At 48.2% G+C, this 9,744-nt stretch overlaps 1 non-coding gene across 1 annotated transcript; it reads left to right on the forward strand.

Moving 5' to 3' along the window:
- The first annotated feature begins 7,738 nt into the window (after window positions 1–7,738).
- On the forward strand, window positions 7,739–7,898 carry LOC127584476 (U1 spliceosomal RNA). The gene has a single exon (XR_007958402.1). It is a non-coding gene; the product is annotated as a U1 spliceosomal RNA (small nuclear RNA).
- The last annotated feature ends 1,846 nt before the right edge of the window (window positions 7,899–9,744 follow it).

Genomic DNA, 9,744 nt, shown 5'->3' on the forward strand with positions numbered 1-9,744 from the left:
TTTAATAAAAGAAAGGGATCCTTTCCCTGTCTGTGGCAGTTTTTGATAAGAATTGGTTCTCTGGTCGGGGAGTGAGTTCTCAGACTTTAAACCGATGTTGTTTATGCTGAAGAATGTAAATAAAACATCGACAGAAAGCGCAGTGGAAGCAAGATTCAGGAAGGAAACGGAACAGTACAGTGGTGACAATGAAAAAGAATTGACCTGCGAAATAAATCAGAGGAATCCAACTGAATATTTGAACCTTGATGACATCAAGCAAATCTGCCGTTTGCCTGACGGCCACGGAGAGTCATGCATTTGGAGTGACCGCGTTCTCGTTGGCACAGGATGACAGTCAATAGCAACTTAACTGAAAGAATGAGGACAGAATGTGGATACATTACTGACGAAACACAAAACAAAACCAACGTTTGAATGAATATGTGTGAATCTGCCATCTGTGTGTTTGTATCTCATGGCCGAAACTGAACCATTAACCTGCACAACGTTGAGGCAATTAAACTGTCTTTAAAATTCAGTTCCATGCGTGAACTTGGAAGCTTGACACAGGAAGCGAATATAATGAGTCCATGGGAACAGCCGAGTCAGGGTTCCGGGACGGCAAGGAAGTATCAGCGTGGTTTACGGAGAGTAATCCAGTGTATGCCTCTTCACACTGTTGGGTCGGTGGAGAGGTGATTGGCGGAGGACAGCTGGTCTGTTCTCTGGATTGGGAATTTAGGCATTGGCCGGCACTAAACTGAACGCCTTATGTAATAGAAATTAAGATCAGCAGTGGTCCACTGGAGCATTCAAGCCAGTTCTGCCATTGAAATGTTTGGTGGTCGTCACTGCAAAGCTGCATTCCCATGATAAAAAAAGAACGATCAAAAATTACTGTTGAAGCGGCGCAAATGTCGTGGCACAAATCAGAACCTGCAACGTTCTCCACTGAAAATCTGTCCAAACATCATTACAGTAAATTATATTTAATATCTCCAATGAGGTAAATCTATAACACGATAATACAATGTGTAACGTATTTAATGATTGGAGTTTGTTCAGTGGCTTCTGTCCTATGTGTCTGAGGTGATGAGTGTAGCCTAACCAGAGTCTCACCGATCCGCAACATTACCTCCCGGCTCTTGAACTCAATCGCCAGTTAATGAAGCCCAGCACAACATACGCCATTTTAACTGCCCTATTCACTTGTGAGGCAACTTTGAGCGTTCTATGTACTTAGACCCCAAGATCTATCTATCCCTCTACAGTGCGAAAATGCTGCTCTTGACCATCTACTCGGCATTCAAGTTCGTTATTCTAAAGTGTGTCACTTCACACTTCTCCGGACTGAAAATCCATCTGGCACTTCACCCAGCTGTGGACCCTGTGTAAATCCCGTTACAAACTACGACAGCCTTCTTCACTATCTACAGCATCACCAACCTTAGTGTCATCTGCAAACGTACTTACCCACATCAGCTCCACTTCCTCATCCAAATTATTTATAAAGTCACAAAGAGCAGGGGTCCCAGACAAGATTCCTGTGGAACACCACCGGTCACCGACCTCCAGTTCGAATCGTCCCTTTCTACATCCACCCTATGACTTCTGTGGGCAAACCAATTTAGATTCCACACAGCCAATTTTCCATAGATACCATACCTACTGACCTTCCGAATGAGACTACTATGGGGAACCTTGTCAAATGCCTTGCTATAATCCATACATACCACGTCCACAGCACTACCTTGATAAAATTGTTTTGTCACGTTCTAAAAAAACTCATTAAGCTCGTAAGGTGTGACATACCGTTCTCAATGCGTTTACAATCCCTCATAAGAGTATGTTTCACCAAATGCTCTTAAATTCTGCCTCTAAGAATCCTCTCCAGTAGTTTACCCACCACTGCCGTAAGACTCACTGGTCTATAATTCCTAGGATTATCCTTTTTATCTTTCTTGAACAACGGTACAACGTTTGCCATTCTCCAATACTACGGTCCCACTCTTCTGGCCAGGGCGGACTCAAAGCTCATTGTTAACGTTATCGCAATCTCCCCCGTCACTTCCCATGGTATATAGAGTTCGACCACGGGAACATATCTATTCTAATGCCTTTTAGCAACTCCAGCACTGCTTCTTCTTGAACCTCGAAAGATTCCAACACATTTGCCTCTTCAGTGCTCACCTCACATTCATCTAAGTCCCTCTCGCTGGTGAACGCGGAGCAAGATATTCACTTAGGACCTCCCCTAACAAATTCACTTCCAGACACATATTTCCCCCTTATACCTGAGCGATCCTACTTTCACCGTGGTCATTCTGTAAAAACTTCAGGGTTATCCTTCACCCTCCTTGCCCAGGCCTTCTTATGTACATTTCAAGTTCTCCCGTCCACTTTTAAGCGCCTTCCTGACTACAATATGACTCTCAAGAGCCCCATCGTATTTTGTGTCCTAAACCTTACATGCGCTTCTTTCCTCCTCTGGGCAAACCCTCCAACTGTCTTGTTAACCATGGTCCCTTCATTCTGTCATCCGTTCCTTGTCTTTGTGGGACAAACCTATCAAGAGCTCCGTGCAAGTTGCCCCTAAACAACGTACAGATTTCTGCGATGCATTCACCAGAGAACATCTGTTCCTATTTTAAGATCGCAGGTTCGTGCTTAACACCATCGTAATTTGCCCTCCCCCAGTTAAATGCTTTCCGATAATGTCTGCTTCTATCTTTGCCCGTGGCTATGCCTAACGTCAGGGAGTTGTGGTCACTATCCCCGAAATATTCGCCCACTGAGAGTTCTTTCACGTGGCCAGCTTCATTGACTAAAACCATATCCAGTATGGCCTCTCTTCCAGTCAGCTTGTCCACATACTCTGTCAAGAATCCTTCCCGCACACACTCACCAAAGTCTGCCTCATCTCAACGTTTGCAGTGAGAAGGTTCCAATCAATATCAGGGAAGTTGAAGTAACGCACGACAACAACCCTGATATTTTTGAACCTTTCCAAAATCTACCTGCGTATCTGCTCCTCAGTGCCCCGATGACTATTTTTGGGGAATATTCCCAAAAGAGTGATTGATCCCTTCCTGCTTCTGCATTCAACCCAGACTGACTCAATAGACGATCCTTCTATAATGTCCTCACTTCCTACAGCTGTGATATTATTTCTTATTAGCAATGCCACCACAGCCCTTCTATCCTCTTCCCTATCCCTTTCGAAACATCTAAACCCCAGAACCTCAAGAAGCCACTCCTGTCATTGCGACAGCCAGTCTCTGTAATGGCTCCAAGTTCATTACCTTTTTGCTTTACATTTCTCGCATTAAGGTAATCACATTTCAACCCATCTAACTTTCTGCATTTATGCCCCGTCCCCTGCCTATCTCTCCTCACCTTCTCTGTACACATCGCATTTACTTCTCCACTTACTGATTCATCCAGTAATCTGACACTCCAGTTCCCATTCCTCTTCCAAGCTGGTTTAAACCTTTCCCAACAGCTCCAGCAAACCTTCCCGCAAGGATATGAGCAGCAATCCAGATATTACTACACTTGAGGTCCTGATTTTTAGCTTCCTTCCTAACTCCCAATAATCGCTCTTCAGTACCTCATTACTCATCTTACCTATGTAGTTGGTGCCAATATGCACCACAACTTCTGGCTCCTTCCCCTCCCCCTTAAGAATGCTGTGCACTAGATCTGAGACGTCCCTGATCCTGGCACCTGGGAGGCAACATACCATCCGGGAGTCTTGTTAGTGTCCACATAATGTCCTGTCTGACGCCTCAACGAACCAACTCCCTGTCACAAGCACTCTTCTTCACTACTTCATTCCCTTCTGAGCCACAGATCCAGACTCCGCGTCGGAGACCCGCCTGCTGTGGCTCTCCACCGGTGACACACACTCCTAACAGCATCCACAACGATATAGTTGTTATCAAGAGAAAATGTCACCGGGGTATCCTGTACCGACTGCCTATTCCTTTTCCTTCCCGTAACCGTCACCCAACCACATACATCACGGACCCTCGATATAACTACCTCCTGGTAGCACCGATCTATCATCTCCTCAGCTTCCCAAATCATCCGGAGTTCAGCTGCAGCTCCAGCTGTTTAATGCAGCCTGTAAGGAGCTGCAGGTTCACGTACTTCCTGCAGTTGAAATCAACAGGGCACTGTAGGTCTCCCTGATTTGTCACGTCCTACAGGAGGAACATTCTTCTGCCCTGACTGCAATTCCCACTGTTCCGTACAACTAAAATTACAAATAATAGAGAAAGAATGAACACCTACCAGAAGCCTCTGCTCACCTACTCCGCCTCTTCACGCCGAAGCCTCCCCAATCTACCACTATCCACTCATACAATGGCCGGTCCTCTTGACACTGGCTTCTTTTTCCAGCGAATGAGCTAATCAACAGACCCATCAGTTCACCCCAGCAACAGAAACAAGAACAATGGGGCACCCATTTCAACCTGCTTCCCGCACTAGTTCTCGCGGTACTTACCACGGAAACAAGACTTCCAGCTCCAGTACTCGTACTACTTACCACAGAAACTACTGTCCAGAAACAACACACACGATGAGTCTGGAAGTGGAGAGGAAGCAGCAGTGACCTTCACCGGCAGATGCGTCCCACTCCGCCGCCTCCGCACTGTCCATCCCCAGTCCGGGAACGGCCTCTCAGTCCACACTCACTCCATGTTCCGGGTTCAGTCGCTGCTCCACTCCGCATCTTATCCCCAGCTGCCGCTTCAGTTGACCGGGGTCCGCACTCAATGCCGATCTCAATCTGGGGAGCCACTCCCAGAGCGAAGAGCTGCTGGTAGGAGGTTGCTGTCAGCGCCCTGCCCCCGGGCCCGGAACATTCTTTCCCAGCTGATTTAAACCCGCACCCGCCGCTCGCTGAGGGAATGGCTCTCACAGACGGAGCTGAAGCGGATGGCGAATGTGTTCTGCCGTCCGATGTCAGGACCAGGGGTGCGACTACACGGCGCATGCGCTCATGTCCGCCTGACGTCGCAGAGCCAACCCCAGCTGGAACTTTCCCCAGTTCACGTTGATCAGAGTCTGAGCGAAGGGGAAGGACAGGACGGCTTTAAATCCGGGACCCGTCCACTTTTAAAACATATCCACTTGGGATCGTTCTCTGCAAAGTGTTTAAGCTGTTCCCGTCGCGGAACAGAACATCTCGGGACTGTCTCCCGTCTCGGTCTCACTGCCGACCGGGCCGTTCCACATTCCGGATGTCCAGAGAACTAAGCTCTTCAACAACAAACTCTTCATCGTTTTTACATTGTTATTCAAAATTCTCTTGTACGCCCAGTTAACTTTGGAACAAAAAATCCGGTTCCACATCAGGGAATTGAACCCCGGTCTCTCGCATGACAGGCTGGGATACTACCGACTATATTAACGAGGAGCCTACATTAACATACAATCTGCCATGTGTATGTCGGGATACAGAATGGCTCATAGGTCATCCCAGTGTTTTGTTCGTTTACTGCAAAACGGGCATCTTTCAGTCACTCTTCACTGTTTGACTGGAGGGGTCTCAGAATTCGCCAGCGATTCATTCGCTTATTTTGTTCGAGGACTGGTCTGAGGTGGGGCTCTCTTTGTGACCCAACTGAGTGTGGCTGGAAAGAACATTTTATAATCAGGATTTACTTTCCTTTTTGTTGGTGTGTGAGACGGAGAACAATTTATCGATCATCTTCTATATCAGGGGTCGACTCACATTTCAGTCCGATCCCCGCACCTGCCTATGGCCGTCACTTAACTGTACCTACCTATCACCATAGGTGTCCACCCCTCCTCCCCTCTTTTACACCTATCACTGCTTTGCTTTTCTCTCCTTTTCTGAGGTTTCCACTTCTACGCTTTTCAGTCCTAAAGAAGGGTCCTGACCCAAAGAGTTGACCCCCTGTTTTTCTCCACTGATGCTGCCTGGCCTGCTGAATTCCTCCAGCATAATAGTGTTTTCCGCGGGTGAATTATCACTGGGTATTTTGTAACTCCGATCTGTTGGAGGGTGGCGACATCAAATTGACGGAACGGGAACTCCAGCAGAGTGAGAAATGATCCGTCAGAAAACAGCTCGGGGACTGGTCCGGACGGAATATCCCGCAGCGCCGTGGAACCGTGGTGGTATTGTGGTGAGAATAGCTGTCTTCCAAGCAGTTGGCCCGGGTTCGATTCCCGGCCATTGCAATTTGCAGAGTTTTGATCTCCTCAGAATTTCACCTCTCACAGAACACGATCTGCGCAGAACACGAGGGGCTGAATGTTCTACTTCTGCGAACTCATGTGCGGATTCCTGGATTCATTGAGTTCGATCAATGAGTGTAAGAGAGATCCCATCTTTGTTCCATTAATTATTGTTCACTGTGCGCTGGGCAATGGATCAGGGAAGGAATTCCCGTCCCTTAACTTTACCGGGTAAGCGATGAACGTATCAGTGCCGCTTCCTACTCGCACGCTGTCCCAGATTCCCACAACAAACGAGGACACATCCCAGCATGTCCCAGATGATGTGATCACACTGAATGAGGTCAGTCTAACACCCCCACCCCCGCTCTCTGTCTGTCTTTACCCTGTGGGATCTCTCCCCTCACTCCCTCTGCGTTCCCAGAGGAACTTTAACCCGCTCTTCTCCATTCACAGATGTAATATAGAACCACAGGGTCATGGTACTCAGAAACAGGCCCTTAGGTCTATCAGATCCATGCTGACTAACAAGTACACATTTGTACTAATCAACAGCAACAAACACCTCAGTGCCTTAGCGATTTAAGGGCTTGTCTGGATACTTGTCAAACACCACGTGAGTCCCTGCTTCCAGCACCCACTCGGGGTGGGTCCCAGATTCCAACCACCGTATTCGAGAGGAAGTTCTTCCTCTGATGCCCTCCGGTTACAGACACATCAGATACGGGGAACAGTTTCCCACTATCTCCGCCCCTGATAATGTGAGATAACTTTCCAAGGTTCCCGTCAACCTCCTTCGCTCCATGGCAAATAACCCCACTCTCCAGTCTCTGCTCATAACGGAAAAATCCAGCTCAGAAAACGTCATGCAGCCCCTCCTGTCCATTCGGATCTCCGTCGCTCCCTCTGTCCAACAGGAGTATCCCATCTTTATGGCTGACCGGCCGGGTCCATTTTTTGTTGCAAATCTTCCGTGTCTGGGAAAAAGACGTTTGAATTCTCTCTTCCTTGGTATATTGCTGTGTTGATCAAGGCAAACAGCAGAGAGCGGTTTCGATCCAACGGCCTCTGGGTTATGGGTCCAGCATGCTCCCGCTGCGCCACTCTGCTGTTGGTTAAACATTGTGGTATGTGGCTGCGCTGTGAATGTTCCGCCGTCCCTTCGATCATGTTTATTTGTCATGTCTTTATCCTCGCTGACTTCTTTTTCTTTCGTGATATTTTCCTTCTGTCTTTATTCACCTGTGTCTCTGTCTTCACTTCCCTGCTCTTTACTTCCTGCCCCATCCGGTCACGATCCCTGTGCTGTCTGTGCTCTCTCCCGATAGGATACCTAGTTCCCGACATTTCAGTAACGATTGTGTTTGACATGATTTCATTGAACCTGTTACTGCGGCCCTGCTGTCGGAGATTCTGTTTATCTTCCCTTGTGTGTGTTATGGATATAAATGTCGGCGAATTAACTGCGGTTCTATTCCCAAGGCAAGGCGGCCGGACCAGGCAGTGACAGATGGTGAGTAGATGGGGTGCTGTATGGTTCAGTGTACTGACCTGGCAGGGGAGTGACGGTGATCACAAAGCTTTTCTCCCGGACTGAGGCTCGTCCACTGCACTCCTGGTGGGCTAACGTCTGCCATGTCCGAAATGTGGGACAGTCGACTGTAAAATCTGTGGTGCTGGGGACTCTGTTCGCGCTTCCCTGATCTTCAGTCAAACCTAGAATTACATTGGACTTTACCTTACCGTATCCCGCGCCTCTTCTTTGTCGCCTGAGGGAACGGAGACTTTCAGCGTTCAGAGCGGGACTGATACTGCCGCCGGTCTTTTCAATTCTCTCGTCTCCGCCTCTCCAAATGATATTTCAATGGCATGATCCTTTACCTGCACAGTCTGTTGTCCGCTCAGAACCCAGACCTGCGCTATGCCTCACCGACACTTTGTACCTGAGCCGGGAAGGGCGAGTTTCCAACTCTCCCACATGGGGCGGTTTCAGTAATGGCCGGCAGGTGGTTATCCCGCCCGTGCGCCAAGACCCGAGATTCACTCCTGCACAAAGCGAACGAGTGAGTCATCCCCGGTGATACTTTCTCCTCACCCTGTGTCCTTGCCAGTGAGGCTCAGATCCCTAAACTGAATCAATAAAAGGATGATACTGCCCAAAGAGGCACATGTGTGCGAGATGATGAGCAAAATATTGGAAGTGATTTATCCCTGTAAGATGTCACTTTCCCAGCTCACAGGGGCTCGGGGCAAGATTTTGTTTCTCCAGGAATTTCAGCACATTGTTTAACATTCACGGTAACCGTCGTGGAGATACCGGAGATTGAACCTGCAACCTCACACATGCAAAGCATGCGCTCTCTCACTGAGCTACTACCCCGTCGCAAGTGAGTAGGTTCTGAGACACAAGAGACTACGGATGCTGAAATCTGGAGAAACAAACAATATGCTGGAGGAAGTGAGCGGATCGGGCAGCTGAGGAAAATGGACAGTCGACCTTCGGGTCCAGCTGAAGGATCACGACCCTAAACGTCCACAGTCCATTTCCCTCCACAGATGATGCAAAACCGCTGTGTTCTTCCAGCGCTTTGTGTGTTGTTCCAGACTCCAGAATCTGCAGTCTATGGTGTCCACACTCCGCTGCAGCCAATCAGCGCCCTGCCCCGCGCACAGTTGATTTAAACCACTCACTCAGCTCGCTGAGGGAATGGCACTCATAAGCGGAGCTGCAGCAGATAGCGCATTTGCTCTGCTGCCCGCTGCCTATCAGGGCCAGGGTAGGGATACGCGCTGCATGCACTCTTGTTCGCCTGATACAACGGAGCTGAACTCTCCTGGACTTTACCCCAGTTCACTTTGATCAGAGTCAGAGCGAATGTTCCGGGGCTGGGGGAGGGACAGGGCTGCTTTAAACCTGGGATCCGTCCACTTCAAAAACGTATCCACTTGGGATCGTTCTCTACAAAATGTTTCAGCTGTTCCTGAGGCTGAACACATAGTACCATCTTCTTGTGAGACACTCCCGTTCGAGCTCACTACAGACCGGGATGTTCCACATTCCAAGTCTCCGATGAACTGATCACTTCAACAAGAAACCTGTTATCGCTTTTACATTATTTTTATTCAAAATTCTCTTGTATTTCTAGTTAACTTAGGAAACAGAAATAAACATCTCCCCGTCGGGGAATTGAAGCCCGGTCTCTCGCGTGACAGGCGGGAATACTAACCACTATACTAACGAGGAAGCGATGGAAAAATGTAGCCTATCTTTCGGTTGTCAGAGTAAAGGAAGACTCACAGCATCATAACTATTTTTGTTCGTTGACTGCAAGGCAGGGTCCTTTCATCCACCTCACTATGTGACTGTAAGGTGTCAGGATTCTCCAGAGATGCAGACACATATTGTGGGTAGTTAGGGCGACCTTTTTGGGCCCACCTGTGTGTGATTGGAAATAACATTTATAATCAGGATTTAATTTCCCATTTGCAGATGTGAGAGGCAGGAAACGATGTGTTGCTCATCGACTATTTCAGGGATCTACACTCACT

Source organism: Pristis pectinata, chromosome 29 (genome assembly GCF_009764475.1).
Source record: "Pristis pectinata isolate sPriPec2 chromosome 29, sPriPec2.1.pri, whole genome shotgun sequence".
In the NCBI taxonomy this organism is placed as follows: Eukaryota; Metazoa; Chordata; class Chondrichthyes; order Rhinopristiformes; family Pristidae; genus Pristis; species Pristis pectinata.